The 21720-nt window shown below is 40.9% G+C and overlaps 1 pseudogene; it reads left to right on the top strand.

Annotated features, from left to right (window-relative positions):
* Positions 1-21720, top strand: part of LOC104234114 (class V chitinase-like) — a 38502-nt pseudogene that overhangs the window by 1483 nt on the left and 15299 nt on the right.

Below are 21720 nucleotides of genomic sequence, written 5' to 3'. Positions count from 1 at the left end.
GTAATGTGAGAGTACTTGACCTACTTTTGAAATGGTTTTGATATGAAATGAAAGTGTTGAAAAGGGCTTAATTAAGTAAAGAAGTTTTATAAAAATAGGAATTGATTAGTAATAATACAGTTTTGAAAGAAACAGTGAACTTATGAGAAATCAGCAAACGATTTAAACAACACCATTCAGACACAAATTTCACTCAGGGAGTATGGGAATTGGGGACACATAGAACATATTAATGTAACAGCAAGAGCTCATAAGTTTCCTTTTCAGAGTTCTTTATAAGATTTAGGAGTCAATTACACAGTCATAGAACAAACAGTGAGAACATAGTTATACTATGCAGAATTAAACATAGTGTCAGAAATACTTAGGGAGTAGTAAGTAACCTAGCAAAGTAGATTACTATCAGGAATTGGGTAAACCAACAGACAGACAATCATACATAGAGTAGAGTCAAATTGAGACATGCTAGAGAAAGCAATAGACAAGTCATCAGACATGTTAATCATAAGTTGAATAGGTAGTACTTATATATGCTAATTGTAACCAGGATTTAAGCATGCTAGTTACATGTCAAAAAGCCAAGTGATAGACATGAATTAGTAAACTAATGCAGTACGAGGGCACATAGAGTTTTGAACTTGTAATTAAATCAGAACATACCAGTTAAGGAGAGAAGACACAAAGTATAGAGCAGTGTAGTGCAATAACTAGCTTTGGCTTACAGCCGGCTAGTTCAATAGAAGCAACAAGTAACAGAAAAGAGCAGAAAGCTTTAAGTATAAAACTGACCATACAATGAACATGATATGGTGGCGGTTGGTCAAGCAGGCCCCCATCGTCTCTTTTATATATATATATATATATATATATATATATATATATATATATATATATATATATATATATATATATATATATATATATATATATATATATATAAAACTGTTGAAGAGTACACTTTTATTTACTTAATTATATCTCAATCAAACAGGTACTCTCTTAAACGAGTGGCGCACCGCTATCAACATGGAGGCGAGAAATTCCGGCAAGGCGACACTACTTCTCACGGCGACGGTTTCCTACTCACCTCGAATGATTGAACTACCCAGTTGAATCAGTGGCTAGAAACTTAGACTGGATTAACGTTATGGCCTATGATTTATATGGACCAAATTGGTCACCATCACAAATCAATTCACATGCATAATTATATGATCCTGTGAACCATGTTAGTGGAAGTGATGGAATTGTTAGTAAACTATATTTATAAAATAATTCTGGAGAAAATAAAATAACATAAACAGAAATATAAATGAAACAAAAGTTAATCCGAGCCAACTGAATTCACAGTGTTTCCTTAAAGAATTTAATCCCCTCCTAGTACCCAAGGTTATGCATCATTTCCTCCAAGGATAGAATGAATTACACACTGGTGTAGTGGTACTTCATACCCCAGTGTTTCAGCGAACATAAAGTTCGGTAGCAAATCACACTTACTGTTATTTTCTTTGAAGTTAAAACAATGCAGAAGAAGGATGAGAAACTCAGAAAATCGTATGGAAAATCTGAGAGAATGGACTTGTATTTATAGTCAATGTTGGGATGAAATCTGAAGAGGTGCAACTCTTCAGAATGGTTGTTTATGCAAAACGGACACAACATAAATGTCATAACATAAATGACTATTTATTTAACAATAAAGAGGGAAAATAAATAGAGAAAATTGAAAAGGGTAGTTAATTTTCTGTTACCAAAACAGAAAACGAAAAAATGGAACAGTTGGATTTTAATATTAATATTCTTGGATTTAATATTAATATTAATATTAATATTTTTTCATTAAAACGGATATTTAATAATATTTCTGTTAATATTTACTATTAGCAAACAAACTTGGTCCAAACAATTAATCAATTAATCGATCATTTGACCGAATCCGAAGCCGAAGCCGAGCGAGCGAGCGGGCGACGACGGTGCGAGGCTTTCCTTCTTCTCGACTCTTTAAGAGCTAGAAGAAGAGCAATTATTTATATACCCATTAAAAACCTCTTCGTCTTCCAATATGGGACAATGTTCCTTTATCAAGGAAGGAATCTCAAATGAAACTCCAATATTTCATTTTTCCTCCAATTCCCATTCATCCTCTTTTAAGCATTAATATACTTAAAACCCCAACAATCCCCCACATGAATGGGGAATGGCTATATCACAGAAATATGCATGAAAAATTGTGTGATTCGCAAGCAAGGATTAATTGCATCTGGATAAGTAGGTCTCCCTTTGAACTTTTTGTAGTGAACTTATGTCGGATATACTCGGTCAATCAGTAGATTTGATATCTTTGAACCATCGAACTTTGGTGTATACCTAGACAACCATAAGTCACACAACCAACCCTTAACCATATTTGGTTCTTATTTTGTGTTTGTTTCAGCCATGAACACCACCTGGTGTCATAAGTACATAGAGAACTGGCCTTACAAATTCTCCTTGAAGCGGCTAATACTCCACACTTATATAGATGATTCTTAAATGTGTTATCCAGTAGATACACTATTTGATATACCCCGTATCAAATTTAGAAATTATTAAAAAACCTTAATGCTTTATCCTTGGTAATGAACATTGTCTCATCACGAGAATGGATCAAAATTTTAGTTGATAATGTTAAACCGTCATTTATGACTTTATTTGATCTCCTTGAACCTAGATCTTGGGATCCCCAGTGTTTTAGATAGAGCTACCGCCACAATGACGTGTTCTCGGCCATAATCTTATTCCCCTTGATAATTTCTCAACTACCTCTCTAGTTAGGCCTTTTGTAAGTGGATCGGACACATTATCATTTGACTTTACATAGTCAATCGTGATAATTCCTCTAGAAAGCAATTACCTAACGGTTTTATGTCTTCGTCGTATATGACGAGATTTACCGTTATACATAATGCTCCCAACCCTTCCAATTGCTGCTTGACTATCACAATGTATGCATATTGGTGCCAACGGTTTGGGCCAAAATGAAATGTCTTCCAAGAAATTCCGGAGCCATTCAGCTTCTTCACCGGCTTTATCTAAGGCTATGAATTCAGCCTCCATTGTAGAGTGGGCAATACTAGTTTGTTTGGACGACTTCCAGGATACCGTTCCTCCACCAATAGTGAATACTTATCCACTTGTGGACTTAGAATCAGTTGAACCGGTGATTCGATTTACATCACAGTATCCCTCAATCACCGCAAGATATTTACTGTAGTGCAAAGCAAAGCCCTGAGTATGTTCTAAATATCCCAAAACTCGTTTAATTGACATCCAATGAGATTGACCTGGATTGCTCGTGTATCGACTCAATTTACTTATAGCACAAGCTATATCTGGTCTTGTATAATTCATGATGTACATTAAGCATCCCAACACACGAGCATAATCCAATTGTGATATGCTTTGGCCTTTGTTTGTTAATGCAAGATTCATGTCAATTGGAATCTTTGCAACTTTAAACCCTAAGTGCTTGAATTTTTTAAGTACTGCCTTAATATAATGAGATTATGACAATGCCAGACCTTGAAGAGTCTTATAGATCTTAATCCCCAGCATTAAATCAGCAACTCCCAAGTCCTTCATATCAAGCTTGCTAGTTAACATACGCTTAGTAGCATTTATGTTGGCAATGTCATTACTCATTATCAGCATATCGTCCACATATAAGCAAACAATGATTATGTGATTTGGAACATTTTCAATGTACACATATTTATCACATTCATTTATCTTAAAACCATTTGACAATATTGTTTGGTCAAGTTTCATATGCCATTGTTTAGGTGCTTATTTTAGTCCGTAAAGGGACTTAACAAGTCTGCAGACCTTCTTTTATTTACCTGGAACCACAAACCCTTCAGGTTGTTCCATGTAGATTTCTTCCTCCAAATCTCCATTCAAGAAGGTCGTCTTAACGTCCATTTGATGAATTTCAAGACCATACACTGCAACTAATGCTACTAACATCCGTATGGACGTAATTCTTTTAACTGGAGAATATGTATCAAAACAGTCGAGTGTCACGACCCCAATTCGCCCTCTGTGAACCATCATGATGGCACCTAGTCCTATACGACTAGGTAAGCCTAAATTGCGGAAGATAACCAAAATGCGGAATAAAACAAATTAAAGTAGAATGAAGAGTGATAAAATAGTGTTTAAAAGTGGCGCTCGACATACACAACACAACATTCTTAGAACACTATCCCCAAAACCCGGAAACTCACGGAACCACAAGCCTTTGGATATCTATAATGCCTAACTCCAGGATATCTAACAAGGGAAAGAAATACAGAAGGGCAAATGTTTAAAAGCTAGAATAGAAAGGGACTCCTCGGTCTGCGGATGCGGCAGATGCACCTCAAAGTCTCTAGAGCAGTCGCCTCGCCTCGCCTCAGGGGTGACAGGACTGAGTTGCAGTACCTGGATCTGCACATGAAAAACATGTGCAAAAGGGACATGAGTACACCACAGTGGTACTCAGTAAGTACCAAGCCTAACATCGGTCGGGTAGTGACGAGGAAGGTCAAGGCCCTACTGAGGTTAAATAAAATATAAAGATCAATAGTATAGAACAGAACAATATAAATAAGTACAACAGTAAAATAATACAGGATGTACAAGACATCAACAACTATACAGAAGCAAGGTAAACACGGAAAGAAAATACAGCTCAGCACAAATAATAATAATCGGGGATCTCCCAGGATATCGTCCTATAGTCCCATATGTACATATCCAATGGATCTCTCGGGATCCCGTCCCATAATCCAACTTATAGTGCGCGGCAATCTACTGGAATATCGTTCTATAGTCCCAAATGTAAATACTCAGTATTGGGGGAATCTACCGGGTGCATTCCCGTAGTTCCATATAACTGTGTAGGGGGATCTACCGAAATCCCACATCCTTAGTCCCAAAATAAACAAATAAGGGGGAGCTACCGGAATCCCACATCCGTAGTCCCAAAATAAATACACAACAGCAACAGGAAAATATACAGAAATGGAAAAAGTTCATATTAAGGCAACAAGTGATTCTAGTCTAGCATGCTACATAGATTTCAGGCAAGGCAGGTTGAGCAAATAAAGCAATTAAGTCACTTAGACATGCTTTCCTACGCTAACAATAGGCTTAATAGTGCAAGTAATAGAAACAAGAAAGGAAACAAACTAGTAATTACTTAAAGAAAACCAGATTTCTAACAATTAGCACAAGTACGCACTTGTCACCTCACGTACAAGGTATTTCAATTACCAAATATACCAATCCTAAGGGGAAGGTCCCCCACACAAGGTACAAGCCACTTACCTCAAACCGGCTCAAAATCAACCTGAAACCACGCTCTTGCCGCGAGTACTCGACTCCAAATGACCCAAATCTATTCAACTCAATTGCATAATGTAAATAACACTTCAAGTAATTGATTATACAAAGAAATTCTAAGCTAATACACGAAATTAGGTAAAATGACCAAAACGCCCCTCGGGCCCACGTCTCGGAATCGGGTAAAAATTATATTTTCTGAATCCTCACATCTCCTGAGTTCATGCATACCAAACTTATCCAAATCTAAGGTCAAATTCCTAATCAAAAGTCGAATGCTAGCCTAAGAACTTTCTTCCAACGTTTCCCCAATTTTCATCTCCAATCCGAAATTAAATGATGAATTCATATTTGGATTAATGGGTTACAAGTAAAAAGGAGTTAAGAATTGTTACCCAATCGATATCTCTGGAAATTCCTCAAAGTCTCGCTCAAATCCGAGTTTCCAAGCTTAAGTTTTGATAAAAATGGCTAAACCCTCGATTTTGAACTTAAACATTCTGCCTAAGAATTCCAAAAACTCTAAAAATACGCTTTCGATCAAAAAGTCTATCAAAACTTGTCCGAATGACCTGAAATTTTGCACACACGTCACTTTCAACACTACGGAGCTACTCCAACTTCCAGAATTCCATTCCGACCCTCGGATCAAAATTTTTCTATTGGATCAGAAACTTCAAAAATTCAACTTTCGGCATTTCAAGCCTAAATTAGCTACGAACCTCCAAAACACAATTCGAACACGCCCCTAAACCCAAAATTACCCAACGGAGCTAACGAAACCATCAGATTTCCATTCCGAGACTGTCTTAATACTGTTCCGACTATGGTCAACTTTCCAACACTTAAGCTCTCATTTAGGGACTAAGTGTCCCAAAACTCTCCGAAACTCAAAACCGAACATCCTGGCAAACCAAAATAGCAGAAATAAACTTGGGGAAAGCAGTTAATAGGGGATCGGGGCATAAATTCTTATGACAACCAGCCGGGTCGTCACATCCTCCTACACTTCAACATTCATTCGTCCTCGAACGAGCATAAAGATATACATGAAGTAGTGAAAAGATAAGGGTAATGACTGCGTATATCCTACTCGATCTCCCAGGTCGCCTCCTCAACCGGCTAGTCTCGCCACTGAACCTTTACTGATGCAATATTCTTTGACATCAGCTTCCTAATCTGCCTGTCCAATATTGCCACTAGCTCCTCAACATAGGATAGATCCTTGTCCAACTAGACTGAACTAAAATCCAACACGTGCGAAGGATCACCGTGATACCTCCAGAGCATCGAAACATGAAATACCGGATGAACTCCGGCCAAGCTAGGAGGTAAGGCAAGCTCATAAGCAACCTCCCCAACACGCCTCAATATCTCAAAAGGGACAATAAATCTCGGACTCAACTTTCCTTTCTTCCTGAATCTCATAACGCCCTTCATAGGTGAAACCCAAAGCAAAACCTGCTCTCCAACCATATAGGAAACATCATGAAACTTCCGTGTTGAATCACCTTAACCTTCTCCAAAGCATCCTGAACCAGGTCTGTGCCCAACAATCTAGCCTCACCCAGCTCAAACCAACCCACTGGGGATCTACACCGTCTCCCATACTCATACGGTGCCATCTAAATGCTGGACTGATAGCTGTTGTTGTAAGTAAACTCTGCCAATGGCAAAAACTGATCCCAAGATCCTCCAAACTCAATCACACACGAACGGAGCATATCCTCAAGAATCTGAATAGTGTGCTTGGACTGTCCATCCTTCTGAGGGTGAAATGCTATACTAACTCCACTCGAGTACCCAACTCATGCTGAACGGCTCTCCAGAACTGTGATGTGAACTGAGTACCTCTATCTGAAATGATGGAAACCGGAATACCATGCAGTCGAACAATCTCCCGGATATAGATCTCCGCCAACCGCTCCGAGGAATAAGTAGTACACACAGGAATGAAATGAGCGGACTTGGTCAGCCGATCCACAATCACCCAAATAGCATCGAACTTTCTCAAAGTCCGTGGGAGCCTAAATACAAAGTCCATGGTGATCCTCTCTCACTTTCACTCCGGAATCTCTATCTGCTGAAGTAACCCACCCGGTTTCTGGTGCTCATACTTCACCTGCTGACAGTTGAGACACCGAGCTACGAATCCAACTATATCTTTCTTCATCCATCTCTACCAGTGGTGTTGCCTCAAATCCTGATACATCTTCGCGTCACTCGGATGAATGGAATACCGCAATCTATGGGACTCCTCTAGAATCAATTCGCGAAGTCCATCAACATTGGGTACATAAATCCGACCCTGCATCCTCAATACCCCATCATCACCAATAGTCACATCTCTGGCATCACCATAATGAACCTTGTCATTGAGGACAAGCAAATGAGGGTCATCATACTGCCGCTACCTGATACGATCAAATAAGGAAGACCGAGAAACCACGCAAGCTAGAACCCGACTAGGCTCCGAAAGATCCAATCTCAAAAACTGGCTGGCTAATGCCTGAATATCCATCGCCATAAGCCTCTCCGATGCTGGTAAATAAGCCAAACTCCCCAAACTCTCTACCCGGTGACTCAAACCATTGGCCACCACATTGGCCTTGCCTGGGTGATACGAAACAGTGATGTCATAGTCCTTCAACAACTCTAACCACCTCCTCTGGCGCAAATTTAGATATTTTTGCTTGAACAAGTACTGCAAGCTCCGATGGTCAGTATAAATCTCACAGGGAACCCCGTATAAATAATGGCGCCAAATCTTCAGGGTGTGAACAATGGCAGCTAACTCAAGGTCGTGAACATGGTAGTTCTTCTCATATATATTCAACTGTCTGGACGCGTAGGCAATCGCCCTACCGTCCTGCATCAACATCGCTCTGAGGCCAATCCTCAAAGCATCACAATAGACCATATAAGACCCCGAACCTGTAGGAAATATCAAAATTGGGGCTGTAGTCAAAGTTGTCTTGAGCTTCTAAAAGCTCGCCTCACACTCCTCCGTCCACTAAAACGGAGCACCCTTCTAGGTTAACCTGGTCATAGGGGTTGCAATCGATGAAAACCCCTCCACAAAACGACGATAGTAACCCGCCAAGCCAAGGAAACTGCAGATCTCGGTAGCTGAGGATGGTCTGGGCCAACTCTGCACGGCCTTTATCTTCTTCGGATCCACCTAAATACCCTCACTCGATACCACGTGGCCAAAGAATGCCACTAAATCCAACCAAAACTCACATTTCGAGAACTTAGCATATAACTTCTTTTCTCTAAAGGTCTGAAGCACCGTCCTCAGGTGTTGCTCATGATCTTCACGACTCTGGGAATACACCAGAATATCATCAATAAAGATAATGACGAATGAGTCGAGATATGGCTGAAATACACTATGCATCAAATGCATAAAGGCTGTCGGGTCATTGGTCAGCCCAAATGACATGACAAGGAACTCGTAATGACCATACCGAGTCCTAAAAGCAGTCTTCGGGATATCTGGCTCCCGAATCTTCAACTCATGGTAACCTGAGCGCAAAGCAATCTTAGAAAACACCCGTGCGCCCTGAAGCTGGTCAAATAGATCATCAAGATGAGGCAAAGGATAACGGTTCTTAACTGTCACTTTGTTCAACTAGCAATAATCAATACACATACGCATAGAGCCATCCTCATTCTTCACAAACAAGACTGGAGCACCCCAAGGTAATACACTAGACCGAACAAAACCCTTGTCAAGCAATTCCTGTAACTGATCCTTCAACTCCTTCAACTCAGAAGGAGTCATACAATACGGAGGAATAGAAATAGGTTGAGTGCCCGACAACGCATCAATGGAAAAATCAATATCTCTATCAGAAGGCTTGCTTGGAAGATCAGCTGGAAACACATCGGGAAAATCCCATACTACTGGAACTGAATCAACTGAAGGGGTATCAATATTAACATCTCTCACATAAGCTAAATATGCGCCATACCCCTTCTCAACCATACGCTGAGCTTTAAGAAAAGAAATAACTCTACTAAGAGTATGGCCTAAAGTACCCCTCCACTCAACACGCGGTACACCTGGCATAGCCAGCGTCATGGTTTTTGGCGTGACAATCAAGAATAGCATAATGGGGCGATAACCAGTCCATGCCCAAGATCATATCAAAATCTACCATGCTGAGCAACAATAAATTGGCTCTGGTCTCAAAACCACTAAGAGTAACCAAACACGACTGATAGATACGGTCTACAACAAGAGAATCTCCCACAGGAGTAGAAACATAAATATTAGAACTCAAAGAATCCCAAGATATACCCAAATGTGGAGAAAAATAAGAAGACACATAAGAGTAAGTGGAGCTTAGATCGAATAGAACTGATGCATCTCTGTGACAAACTAATATAATACCTGTGATGATAGAATCAGAGGCAACAACCTCGGTACAGGCAGGAAGGGCATAGTATCTGGCCTGGCCTCCCCCTCTAGGGCAACCTATACCTCCCCGACCTCCACCTCTAGCTGGCTGAGCAGGTGGGGTAGCAACTGGAGTCGTAACCATAGCGTGAGAACTTTGCGGGGCACGATGTGGCTGAGAAGTCTATGGAGGTGCACCCCTCCCAAGTCTAGGGCAATCCCTCACCATATGACATGTGTCACCACACTCAAAACAAGCTCTGGGAGGACGTGGTGGCTGTGGCTGGCTCGGGCCAGGTCTGCTGGACTGACCTATGAAAGCACCCCGCACAGGAGGCGCGCTAGATACCAGTGGTGCATAATAAGGCTCCTGAGGCCTAGAAGAAGCTGGGATACCACTGGCTGCTAGAAGAGCTGAATGAATAGGGCGACTTATATAATCTCTACCATGACAACCTGCTGCTGGGGCACGGGCACCAGAGAAATGGCTCGACTCTCGAGACATCTTGGCCTCCCTCTCCTCTCTCTCCCTAGAATGCATACCCTCAATCCTCCTAGCAATGCTCACCACCTGCTGATAAGAAATATCCATCTCCAACTCACGAGCCATGCTAGACCCGATGCTGGGAATAAGGCCCTCAATAAACCGGTGAACCCTCTCGCGAACAGTGAAAACCAAGGCTGGTGCATGCTTAGCCAAACTAGTATAACAGACAGCATACTCTGAGACAGTCATAGCACCCTGGCGCAAATGCTCAAACTCTGCGCGTCATGCGTCCTTGAGGCTTTGAGGAATATACTCTCTTAGGAACAGATCTGAAAACTGAGTCCAAGTCAGTGAAGCAGCCTCATTCAGACTATCTAACTCATAGGTGCGCCACCACTCAAAGGCGGCTCCTCGAAGCTGGAAAGTAGTGAAGGAAACTGTGCTCGATCCTAATATACCCATGGTCAGAGAATGCGGTAACTCTCATCTAGAAATCGCAGAGCATCCTCCAATGCTAGACCGTTGAATATAGGAGGCTTGTACCTCTTGAACCTCTTAAGCCTCAGTTGCTCCTCCTCGGAAGCTGTTGCCCTGTCCTCGGACTGAATTGGCACTGTATGCGGTACAAGAATAATCTCAGGGACCTGCTCAACAAGCAATCACTACTCAGGAGTGCGGGCGGAGGGAGTCTATGCTCCTCCCCTAGCCTAAGATGTAGCTTCAACAAGGGGAAGCAACCCTGCCTGAGCCAGAGTGGTGTACATGCTCACGAACTGTGCCAAAGTCTCCTGAAGAGCTGGAGTAGTGGTAGCAGTAGGCATGTCAGGTGACTGAACTCCGGCTGAAACTGCTGGTGGTACCTTGGCGACAGCTCGCGTAGGTGCTCTGGCTGCACCACGTGTGCGTCCTCGGCCTCTACCTAGGCCCCAACCTCTAACGGCAGCAGTAGAGGGCGCGGGTGCCTGATCATCTCGGGTAGCACGTGTCCTCACCATCTGTGAGAGAATAGAAGACAGAAGTTTAGAATTGTGATGTCAAAATATTGCACGACAAGGAAATCAAATAAAGTGGAATTTTCCTAATAGTTACATAGCCTCTCGTAGATAAGTACAGATGTCTCCATACCGATCAACGAGACTCTAATAAACCGGCTTGTGATCCGTGACTCTTATGAACCTAAAGCTCTAATACCAACTTGTCATGACCCCGGTATGCCTTCCGTGAACCATCGTGATGGTACCTAGTACTCTACGACTAGGTAAGCCTAAATTGCGGAAGATAACCAAAATGCAGAATAAAATAAATTAAAGCAGAATGAAGAGTGATAAAATAATATTTAAAAGTGCCACTCGGCATATACAACACAACATTCTCAGAATCAAGTACACTATCCCCAAAACCCGGAAACTCACGGAACCACAAGCCTTTGGATATCGACAATGTCTAACTCCAGGATATCTAACAAGGGAAAGAAATACAGAAGGGCAAATGTTTAAAAGCTAGAATAGAAAGGGACTCCTCGATCTGTGGATGCGGCAGATATACCTCGAAATCTCTAGAGCAGTCGCCTCGCCTCACGGGTGATAGGACTGAGTCGTAGTACCTGGATCTGCACATGAAAAATATGCGCAGAAGAGGCATGCGTACACCACAACGGTACTCAGTAAGTGCCAAGTCTAACCTCGGTCGGGTAGTGACGAGGAAGGTCAGGGCCCTACTGAGGTTAAATAAAATATATAGATCAACAGTATAGAACAAAACAGTATAAATAAGTATAGCAGTAAAATAACACAGGATGTACAGGACAACAACAACTATACAGAAGCAAGGTAAACACGGAAAGGAAATACAGCTCAGCACAAATAATAACAATCGGGGATCTCCCAGGATACCATCCTGTAGTCTCATATGTACATATCCAATGGATCTCCCGGGATCCTGTCCCGTAGTCCAACTCATAGTGCGTGGGGATCTACCGAAATCCCATTCTATAGTCCCAATGTAAATACCAGTACTGGGGTAATCTATCAGGTGCATTCCCGTAGTCCTATATAACTGTGCAGGGGGATCTACTGGAATCCCACATCCGTAGTCCCAAAATAAACAAACAAGGGGGAGATACCGGAATCCCACATCTGTAGTCCCAAAATAAATATACAACAACAACAGGAAAATATACAGAAATGGCAAAAAGTCATATTAAGGCAACAAGTGATTCTAGCCTAGCATGCTGCACAGAATTCAGGTAAGGTAAGTTGAGCAAATAAAGCAATTAAGTTACTTAGACATGGTTTCATGCGCTAACAACAAGCTTAATAGTGCAAGTAATAGAAACAGGAAAGGAAACATACTAGTAATTAGTTAAAGAAAACCGGATTTCCAACAATTAGCACAAGTACGCATTCGTCACCTTACGTACAAGGCATTTCAATTAGCAAATATACCAATCCTAAGGGGAAGGTCCCCCACACAAGGTTAGACAAGCCATTTATACCTCGAACCGGCTCAAAATCAGCCCGAAACCACCCTCTTGCCACAATTACTCAACTCCAAATGGCTCAAATCTATTCAATTCAATTGCATAATGTAAATAACACTTCAAGTAACTTATTCTATAAAGAAATTCGAAGCTAATACGCGAAATTAGGTAAAATGAACGCCCCTCGGGCTCACGTCTCGAAATCGGGTAAAATTTATATTTTCAGAATCCTCACATGCTCCCGAGTTCATGCATACCAAAATTATCCAAATCTAAGGTCAAATGCTTAATCAAAAGTCGAACTCTAGGCCTAAGAACTTTCTTCCAACCTTTCCCCAATTTTCATCTCCATCGGAAATTAAATGATGAATTCATGTTTGGATTAATTTATTACAAGCAAAAAGGAGTTAATAATCGTTACCCAATCGATATCTCTGAAAATCCCTCAAAATCTCGCTCAAATTCGAGCTCCCAAGCTTAAGTTTTGATAAAAATGGCTAAGCCCTCGATTTTGAACTTAAACATTCTGCCCAGGCACGTTCTTCTTTGTGAATGCGAGGCTAAGGTCGCGAACGCAATGCACTAAAGTTCCACTAGCCAGTCTCCCTCTTCGCGAACGCGACGCCTGAGCTGCAAACGCGATGATCATTTCTCTTCTCCTACGCGAACGCGAGACTGCCTTCGCGAACGCGTAGGCACAAAGTCCCACAGCCTCGCGAACATGTAAGCTCCTTGATGAATGTGAAGCGATAATTCCTCACCATCCCCAGCTACTCTTAGCGAACGCGAAGAAGAAAACCAGAACTGACTGCTGCACCATTTTTTTGCAATTCTCTAAGTCCAAAAATGACTCGTTGAGCATCCGAAACACACTCGAGGCCCCCAGGACATCAGCCAAACATGCCAACCAATCCTAAAACATCATTCAAACTTGTTCCAATCTTCAGAACAGTCAAAACAACATCAAAACACCTATTTTTCATCGGATTCAAGCCTAAGAATTCCAAAAACTCTAAAAATATGCTTTTGATCAAAAAGTCTATCAAACCTCGTCCGAATGACCTGAAATTTTGCAAACATGTCACATTCAACACTATGGAGCTACTCTAACTTCCGGAATTCCATTCCGACCCTCGCATCAAAATCTCACTATCAGATCGGAAACTTCAAAAATTCAACTTTCGGCATTTTAAGCCTAAATTAGCTATGGACCTCTAAAACACAATTCGAACACGCCCCTAAGCCCAAAATCACCCAACGGAGCTAACAGAACCATCGAATTTCCATTCCAAGGATGTCTTCACACTGTTCCGACTAGGGTCAATTTTCCAAAACTTAAGCTCTCATTTAGGGACTAAATGTCCCAAAACTCTCTGAAACTCAAAACCGAACATCCCAGCAAACCAAAATAGCAGAAATAAACTTGGGGAAAGCAGTTAATGGGGGATTGGGGTGTAAATTCTTAAGACGACCAGCTGGGTCGTCATATCAAGACCTTCTCGTTGTCTATACCATTTGACTACAAGTCTTGCCTTAAATTTATCAATAGTGCCATCATCTTTCATTTTTCTCTTAAAAATCCATTTAGAATCCAAAGGTTTATTTCCAGGAGGAAGATCAACCAATTCCCATGTATGGTTGTTCAATATGGATTCTCTTCACTATTGACTGCCTCTTTCCAAAACAATGATTCCAACGAAGACATGACTTCTTTAAATGTTTGAGGCTTATTTTCCAATAAGAAAGTCACAAAATCTGGTCCAAATGAAGTAGACATTCTTTGACATTTACTACATTTGGATCTGCCTGATTAAATATACTTTTTTTTTGTTTTTTCCCGAGGTCGTTTAGATCCTTCACCAATCGACTCACAATTCCTTTTTATACGGATATATATTTTCAAAGAACTCAGCATTATCTGATTCTATAACCGTTTTATTATGACTGTCGGGATTTTCTAATTTATGAACCAGAAATCGATATGCTTTACTATTGGTCGCATATCCTATGAAAACACAATCAACAGTTTTCGGTCCTATTTTTACCCTTTTGGGTTTAGGAACTTGCACTTTTGCCAAACACCCCCACACTTTAAAATAATTCAAGTTGGGCTTCCTTCCTTTCCATTTTTCATATGGAATGGATTGTGTTTTGCTATGGGGTACTCGATTTAGTATCCGGTTAGCCGTAAGAACAGCTTGCCCCTACAAGTTCTGTGGCAAACTAGAACTTATCAACAATGCGTTCATCATCTCCTTTAATGAACGGTTCTTTATTTCCGCAATTCCATTGGATTGGGGTGCGTAAGGGGTCGTTATTTGATGAATAATTTCATTTTCTAAATATATTTGTTCGAAAGAAGATTTATATTCACCACCCCTATCACTTGTTGTCATTTTGATTTTCTTGTTAAGTTGCGTTTCAACTTCATTTTTGTATTACTTGAATGCGTCTATTGTTTCATCTTTACTATTAAGTAAGTAAACATAGCAATATCGAGTACTATCGTCAATAAAAGTTATGAAATACTTCTTTCCACCGCGAGATGGTTATTGACTTTATGTCGCAAATATCTGTGTGAATTAAGTCTAAAGGACTTGAATTCCTTTCAACTGACTTATAAGGATGTTTAACATACTTTGATTCTACACATATTTGACATTTTGATTTGTCTCATTCAAATTTAGGCAATAATTCCAAGTTAATCATTTTTCCGCAAGGTTTTATAATTGACATGACCCAAACGTATATGCCATAATTCATTTGACTTAAGTAAGTAAGAAGAAGCTGAAATTTTATTATTATTCTCAACAACCATTACATTCAACTTGAAAAGTCCCTCAGTGAGGTAACGTTTTCCTACAAATATTTCGTTCTTACTAATTACAACCTTATTGGAAACAAAACCACACTTAAAACCATTCTTAACAAGAAGTCCAGCAAAGACTAAATTCTTCCTAATCTCGGGAACATGAAGGACATTGTTCAAAGTCACCACCTTGCCAGAAGTCATCTTCAGAAAGATCTTCCCACATCCTTCAATCTTGGCGGTTGCAACATTTCCCATAGAAAGAGTCTCTTCGGGTCCAACAGGAGCATATGTTGCAAAGGCTTCCCTAACTGCACAAACATGGCGAATGGCTCCAGAATCAATCCATCACTCCTTAGGATTTCCCACCAGGTTGCATTCAGAAAGCATAGCACACAAGTCATCAACATCTTCATGGTTTTCAACCATGTTTGCTTGACCCTTCTTCTTGTCTTTCTTCGGAGCACGACACTTCGTAGATTTGTGCCCAGCTTTCCCCAGTTGTAGCAATTTCCGTTGAACCGCTTCTTGCTTGGGTTGTTTTGCAGTCCAAAAGTCTGCTTCCTTTTTCTCATATTTTGAGAAGTATCCTCAATAATGTTTGCGCCCATTATTGTTGAGGTTCCACGACCTCTCTTTTCATCATCTTTCTTGTCCTCTTCGATTCTCAACCGAACAATGAGATCTTTAAGGGACATCTCCTTGCGTTTGTGTTTCAAGTAGCTTTTGAAGTCCTTCTAGAAAGGAGGCAACTTCTCAATCATCGCTGCTACTTGGAATGCTTCATTGATGAAAAGACTTTCAATGAAAGTTCTGTTAGTAAAAACACTAAAATTACTACTTTCAACATCAGTATTAATTCGATTTATACCTTCAGCAAGGAGATCGTGAATAATCACTTGCAATTCCTGGACTTGGGCAATAATAGACTTGCTATCTACCATTTTGTAGTCCAAAAATTTAGCGGCAACAAATTTTTTCAACCCGATATCTTCAATTTTATATTTATTTTCAAGCGCTGTCCACAATTCTTTTGATATCTCCATGCCACTGTAAACATTATACAAACCGTCCTCTAGTCCACTAAGAACATAATTCTTGCACAAAAAATCAGAATGCTTCAACACCTTAATCACAAGAAAGCGTTCATTCTCTGGAGTTTCATCAAGCAGAACATGAACATCTTCCTTGATGAACTTCTGCAGACTTAAAGTAGTTAAGTAGAAGAACATATTCTACTGCCACAGCTTGAAATCTAACCCAAAAAATTTTTCGGGTTTCTCCGCCGGTGCCAGTGCCGATGTTCGGCTTATCGACGCATTGGTAGTCACCATCAGAACAGTTTAGTTTCCGTTATCATTAGTCATTTCTGTAAAAGAATGACACGAGCAAATGTTAAAATCACATAGATTTTAATTTTCAACAGAGTTAAAAATCACAAAGGTTTTAATCTCCAGAACAGTGAATATAATACAAATACAAAAAAATATTAAATTCCTTAAGCTTGTTAGTAAACTTTATTTATAAAATAGTTCTGGAGAAAATAAAATAACAAAAACAGAAATATAAATGAAACAGAAGTTAATCCGAGCCCATTGAATTCACAGTGTTTCCTTAAGGAATTTAATCCTCTCCTAGTACCCAAGGTTATGGATTATTTCCTCCCAGGATTGAACGAATTACACACCGGTGTAGTGGTACTTCAACCCAGTGTTTCAGCGAACACAAAGTTCGGTAGCAAATCACACTTACTATTGTTTTCTTTGAAGTTAAAATAATGCAGAAGAAGGAGGAGAAATTCAGAAATTCGTATGAAAATTCTTAGAGAATGGACTTGTATTTATAGCCAATGTTGGGCTGAAATCTGAAGAGGTGCAACTCTTTAGAATGACTGTTTATGCAAAACGGCCATAGCATAAATGCCATAACATAAATGGTTATTTACTCAATAATAAAGAGGAAATTGAAGAGGGTAGTTAATTTTCTGTTACAAAAATAGAAAACGAAAAATTGGAAATGGTTGGATTTTTAATATTAATATTCTTTGATTTAATATTAATAGTTTGTTATTAAAATGGATATTTAATAATATTTCTGTTAATATTTACTATTAACAAGTAAATTTGGTCCAAAAAATTAATCAATCAATCATTTGACCGAAGCCGAAGCCGAACGACGACGGCGCGAGGCTTGCCTTCTTCTCAACTCTTTAAGAGCTAGAAGAAGAGCAATTGTGTGATAACCTCTTTAAATTAAATTCCGTGTTCTGAGGCCTTGAGAAACCTCATTTAAAATTACCTCGATTTGCGAGCGCAGTCTGGGCGCGTAACCGGAAAGTTTAAATATGAAATTCTGTGAAAAATAATAAAATTTGATTATAAAATGAGTTAATTTGACTTCGGTCAACGTTTTGGGTAAACGGACCCGGACCTGTGATTCTACGATCCCGAAGGGTCCGTAGGAAAATATGGGACTTGGGCGTATGCCCGGAATCGAATTCCAAGAAATTTTTAAAAGAAATTTTTTTCTGAAATTGTTTAAGGAAAATTGAAATGAAATTTGCTTAGAACAAGATGGTATCAGGCCCGTATTTTGGTTCCAGCCCCCGGTACAGGTCTTATATAAGGTTTAAGTCATTTCTGTAAAGTTTGGTCGAAAACGGACGTCGTTCGACGTGATTCGGACCTAAATTTCTAAATTTGATACTTGATAAGTTTGAGAAAAAGTTCTTGATTTTGAGGTTTGATTCATTGTTATTGAGGTTATTTTGGCGATTTGATCGCACGAATAAGTTTGTATGATGTTGTTGAGTTAGTACGTGTGTTTGGTTTGGAGTTCCGAGGGCTCGAGTGAGTTTCGGGTAGGTTTCAGATGTTTTAGGCTTAAAACCAGAAGTTGCAGGTCTCTGAACCCCACCAGTGCGGTCCGCGATCGATCTTATGTGGTGCGCGGTGAAGGCAGTGCAGCCACGATCGGCTTTGTGCGACCCGCACAGGGCGCTGCAGTGCGGTCCGCGGTCGGTTTCGTGCAAAGCGCGGTAGAGACTTGTGCGGCCGCGGTCCATTTTGTGTGGTCCGCACATGGGGTCTGAGAAGGGTATAAATAGATGGGATTTTCAGTCATTTTCCATTTTTCAAAACCCCAAAAACATAAGAGGTGATTTTTCAAACAACATTCCTTCTCCAAATCAATTGTAAGTCGTTTTTAACTAGTTTTCTTCAATCATTAACATCTTTTAACATGATTTCAACTTAAATCAATGATTTTCATGGGGGAAATTGGGTGTTTTGAGTAGAACTTAGGTTTTTCAAAAATTGGGGATTCGGACCTCGATTTGAGGTCCGACTTCAAAACAAATCATATATTTGGGTTTTGTGGGGGAATGGGTAATCGGTTTTTGGTTCGAACCTCGGGTTTTGACCATGTGGGCCCGGGGCTGATTTTTTACTTTTGGGTAAAACTTTGGAAAGCTCACTTTCATGCATTGGGGTTGATTCATTTAGCGTTTATTGATGTAATTAAGTAATTTGTGTCTAGATACGAGCGAATTGGCGGTGGAATCAAGGGGTAAAGCTATAATTGAAGCTTGAGTTGTGTTCGAGGCATCGAGGTAAGTGTTTGGTCTAACCTTAACTTGAGGAATTAGGAGTTGTGTCCTATTTGTTATTTGTTTCTTGTTGAGTACGACGTATAGGCATGGTGACGAGTATCTATGTGTTGGTGTCAAGTATGACCGTGAGTCTTATCTTGTGATTTCCATTATCTCGTTGTATTATTCATGCCTTGGTGAAGATTTCTATTTGTTTTGTAAAGTTGTGGAAAGAGAGTTGTGACCTATGAATATTGAGGAGCGTTGGCTCCAGTTGTATAGCGAATTGTGAAAGTATAAGTGATAATCGAAACTCTAGAGCATTGGCTCGAGTTGTGAAGTGAATTGTGAAGTAAAAGTGAGAAAGAGAACAGATCATTGTGTTTCCCCCTTACCGGGCTATTGTTGAGTTGAGATTCCCTTGCATTTTGTTCTTAATTGATACTGTAGACGCTTAGGTTGATGATTCTTCGTGTTAGGTGTTGTAACAAGTTTGGTTATAGTTGGGTAGTTAGGTGTTGTAACAAGTTTAGTTATAGCTGAGGTAGTTAGCTGAGGTGTTGGAACAAGCTTGGTTATGGCCGTTTCTCCCTTGCCGGGACAGTTAACTATGATTATTGATGACTGTATATTTGGAACGGGTTGCACGCCACATCATATATTATATTAGGTTCGGTTATATGCCGCAACAGATATTATATTGGATCGGGTTGTACACCGCAACAGTTATATATGTGGATCGGGTTGCGCACCGCGACATATATTATATTGGATCGGGTTGCACGACGCAACAGTTATATATGTGGATCGGGTTGCACGCCACAAAAATGTTAAATGATAAGGGGTCGGGTTGCGCGCCGCAACTTAAATACTCTTAATAGTCTGTGGATGTTGTGACACCAGGTTCTGGGTAGAGGCATGTATTGACTTTCAAAACATTCTGGTTTTATATTTATATAAGATTTCCGCTAAATTTCATATTCCGTTGTTATTTAATTGTTTAGTTCCTTGTTAATCTAATTGGTAAGAAGTTTTAAAATAAAGGAGTTAATGATTTCTAAGTTCATGGCTTGCCTAGCTTCTACGAGTAGGCACTATCACGACTCCCGAAGGTGGGAAATCTGGGTCGTGACAAGATGGTATCAGAGCTCTAGGTTACATAGGTCTTAAAATTGACGGACAAGCTCAGTAGAGTCTGAGGGATCGGTACAGAGACGTATGTATTTATCCCCCAAAGGCTGTAGAGTTAGGAAAAAATTCACATTTGTTCTTTCTCATCGTGTGGTTTTGTTTCTCAATGCTAATTGAACTTCTACTTTGTTCTTTCGCAGATGGCGAGAACACGCGCTTCCTCATCTACCGCTCAGTAGCCCAAGCCCCCAGCAGTAGCTCCCACGAGGGGTATAGGGCGAGGCTGAGGCCGTGCCAGAGGCCGAGTAGGGGTAGAGCTCAGCCCCGAGCAGCAGCCCCAGTAGCGGAGCCTCAGGTTGACTTTGACGATGAGGTTCCGGCCCCAGCAGCTCTGGTGGGCCCAGCTCAGGTCCTAGAGGGGTTTATTGCTACCTAGTCCTTCAAGATGCTCTTGTCTGATTAGTGGGCCTCATGGAGAGTGTCACCTGAGCAGGTTTGCTTCCTGTAGCACCAACCGTCTCTCAAACTGGAGGAGGGGAACAAACTGCTGCTACTCGTACTCCGGAGCAGGTAGCTCCTCAAATTCAGACTCTAGCGGTTCAGCCAGTTGGAGTAGTACACCGGGGTATGGTAGCTCAGACCGGTAATGGAGCGGCTATGTCCACCTATGCTTTGTGGAGATTGGATAGGTTTACCAAGCTCTTAACTTCTACTTTTAGCGATGCATCTACTGAGGATCCCCAGGATTATCTAGACAGCTGCCACGAGGTTCTCAGGAACATGGGCATTGTTGAGACCAATGGGGTCGATTCTGCTACATTTTGCTTATTCGGATCCTCCAAGACTTGGTGGAGGGATTAGTGCTTAGCGAGACCAGTCGGATTGCCAGCCTTGACTTGGGAGCAGTTCACACAACTATTTCTGGAGAAGTTTCTCCCCATTACTCAGCGAGAGGCTTATCGGAGGCAGTTTGAGCGCCTCCAGCAGGGTTCCATGATTGTTACCCAGTATGAGACCAGGTTCATGGAATTAGCTCGCCATGCTCTTGCCATACTTCCTATCGAGAGAGAGAGGGTGAGGAGGTTTATTGATGGTCTTATTCAGCCGATTCACCTTCAGATGGCTAGGGAGGCTGGGAGTGAGATCACTTTTCAGGAGGTAGCCAATATGGCCCGTAGAGTGGAGATGGTCCTGTCGCAAGGAGGTGGTCATGGGTCGGATAAGAGGCCCTATCATTCAGGTAGATTTTGTGGTGCCTCGTTTGGAGGCAGAGATTCACATGGTAGAGGCTATCCTCCTAGGCCCTTTCAGTCAGCTCTTCAGGTCTCTCATGGTGCTTCAGGTAGTCGTGGTTCGTAGATGCAGTATTCCGATTAGCAGTCCTACAGTGCACCACCAGCTCCTATCAGTGCACCGCCGCTCCAGAGTTTTCGGGGTGGTCATTCGAAGTCAGTCT

Source organism: Nicotiana sylvestris, chromosome 11 (assembly GCF_000393655.2).
Source record: "Nicotiana sylvestris chromosome 11, ASM39365v2, whole genome shotgun sequence".
NCBI lineage: Eukaryota > Viridiplantae > Streptophyta > Magnoliopsida > Solanales > Solanaceae > Nicotiana > Nicotiana sylvestris.
Note: the sequence above shows the minus strand (reverse complement) of the source record. Positions and strands in the feature narration are given on the sequence as shown.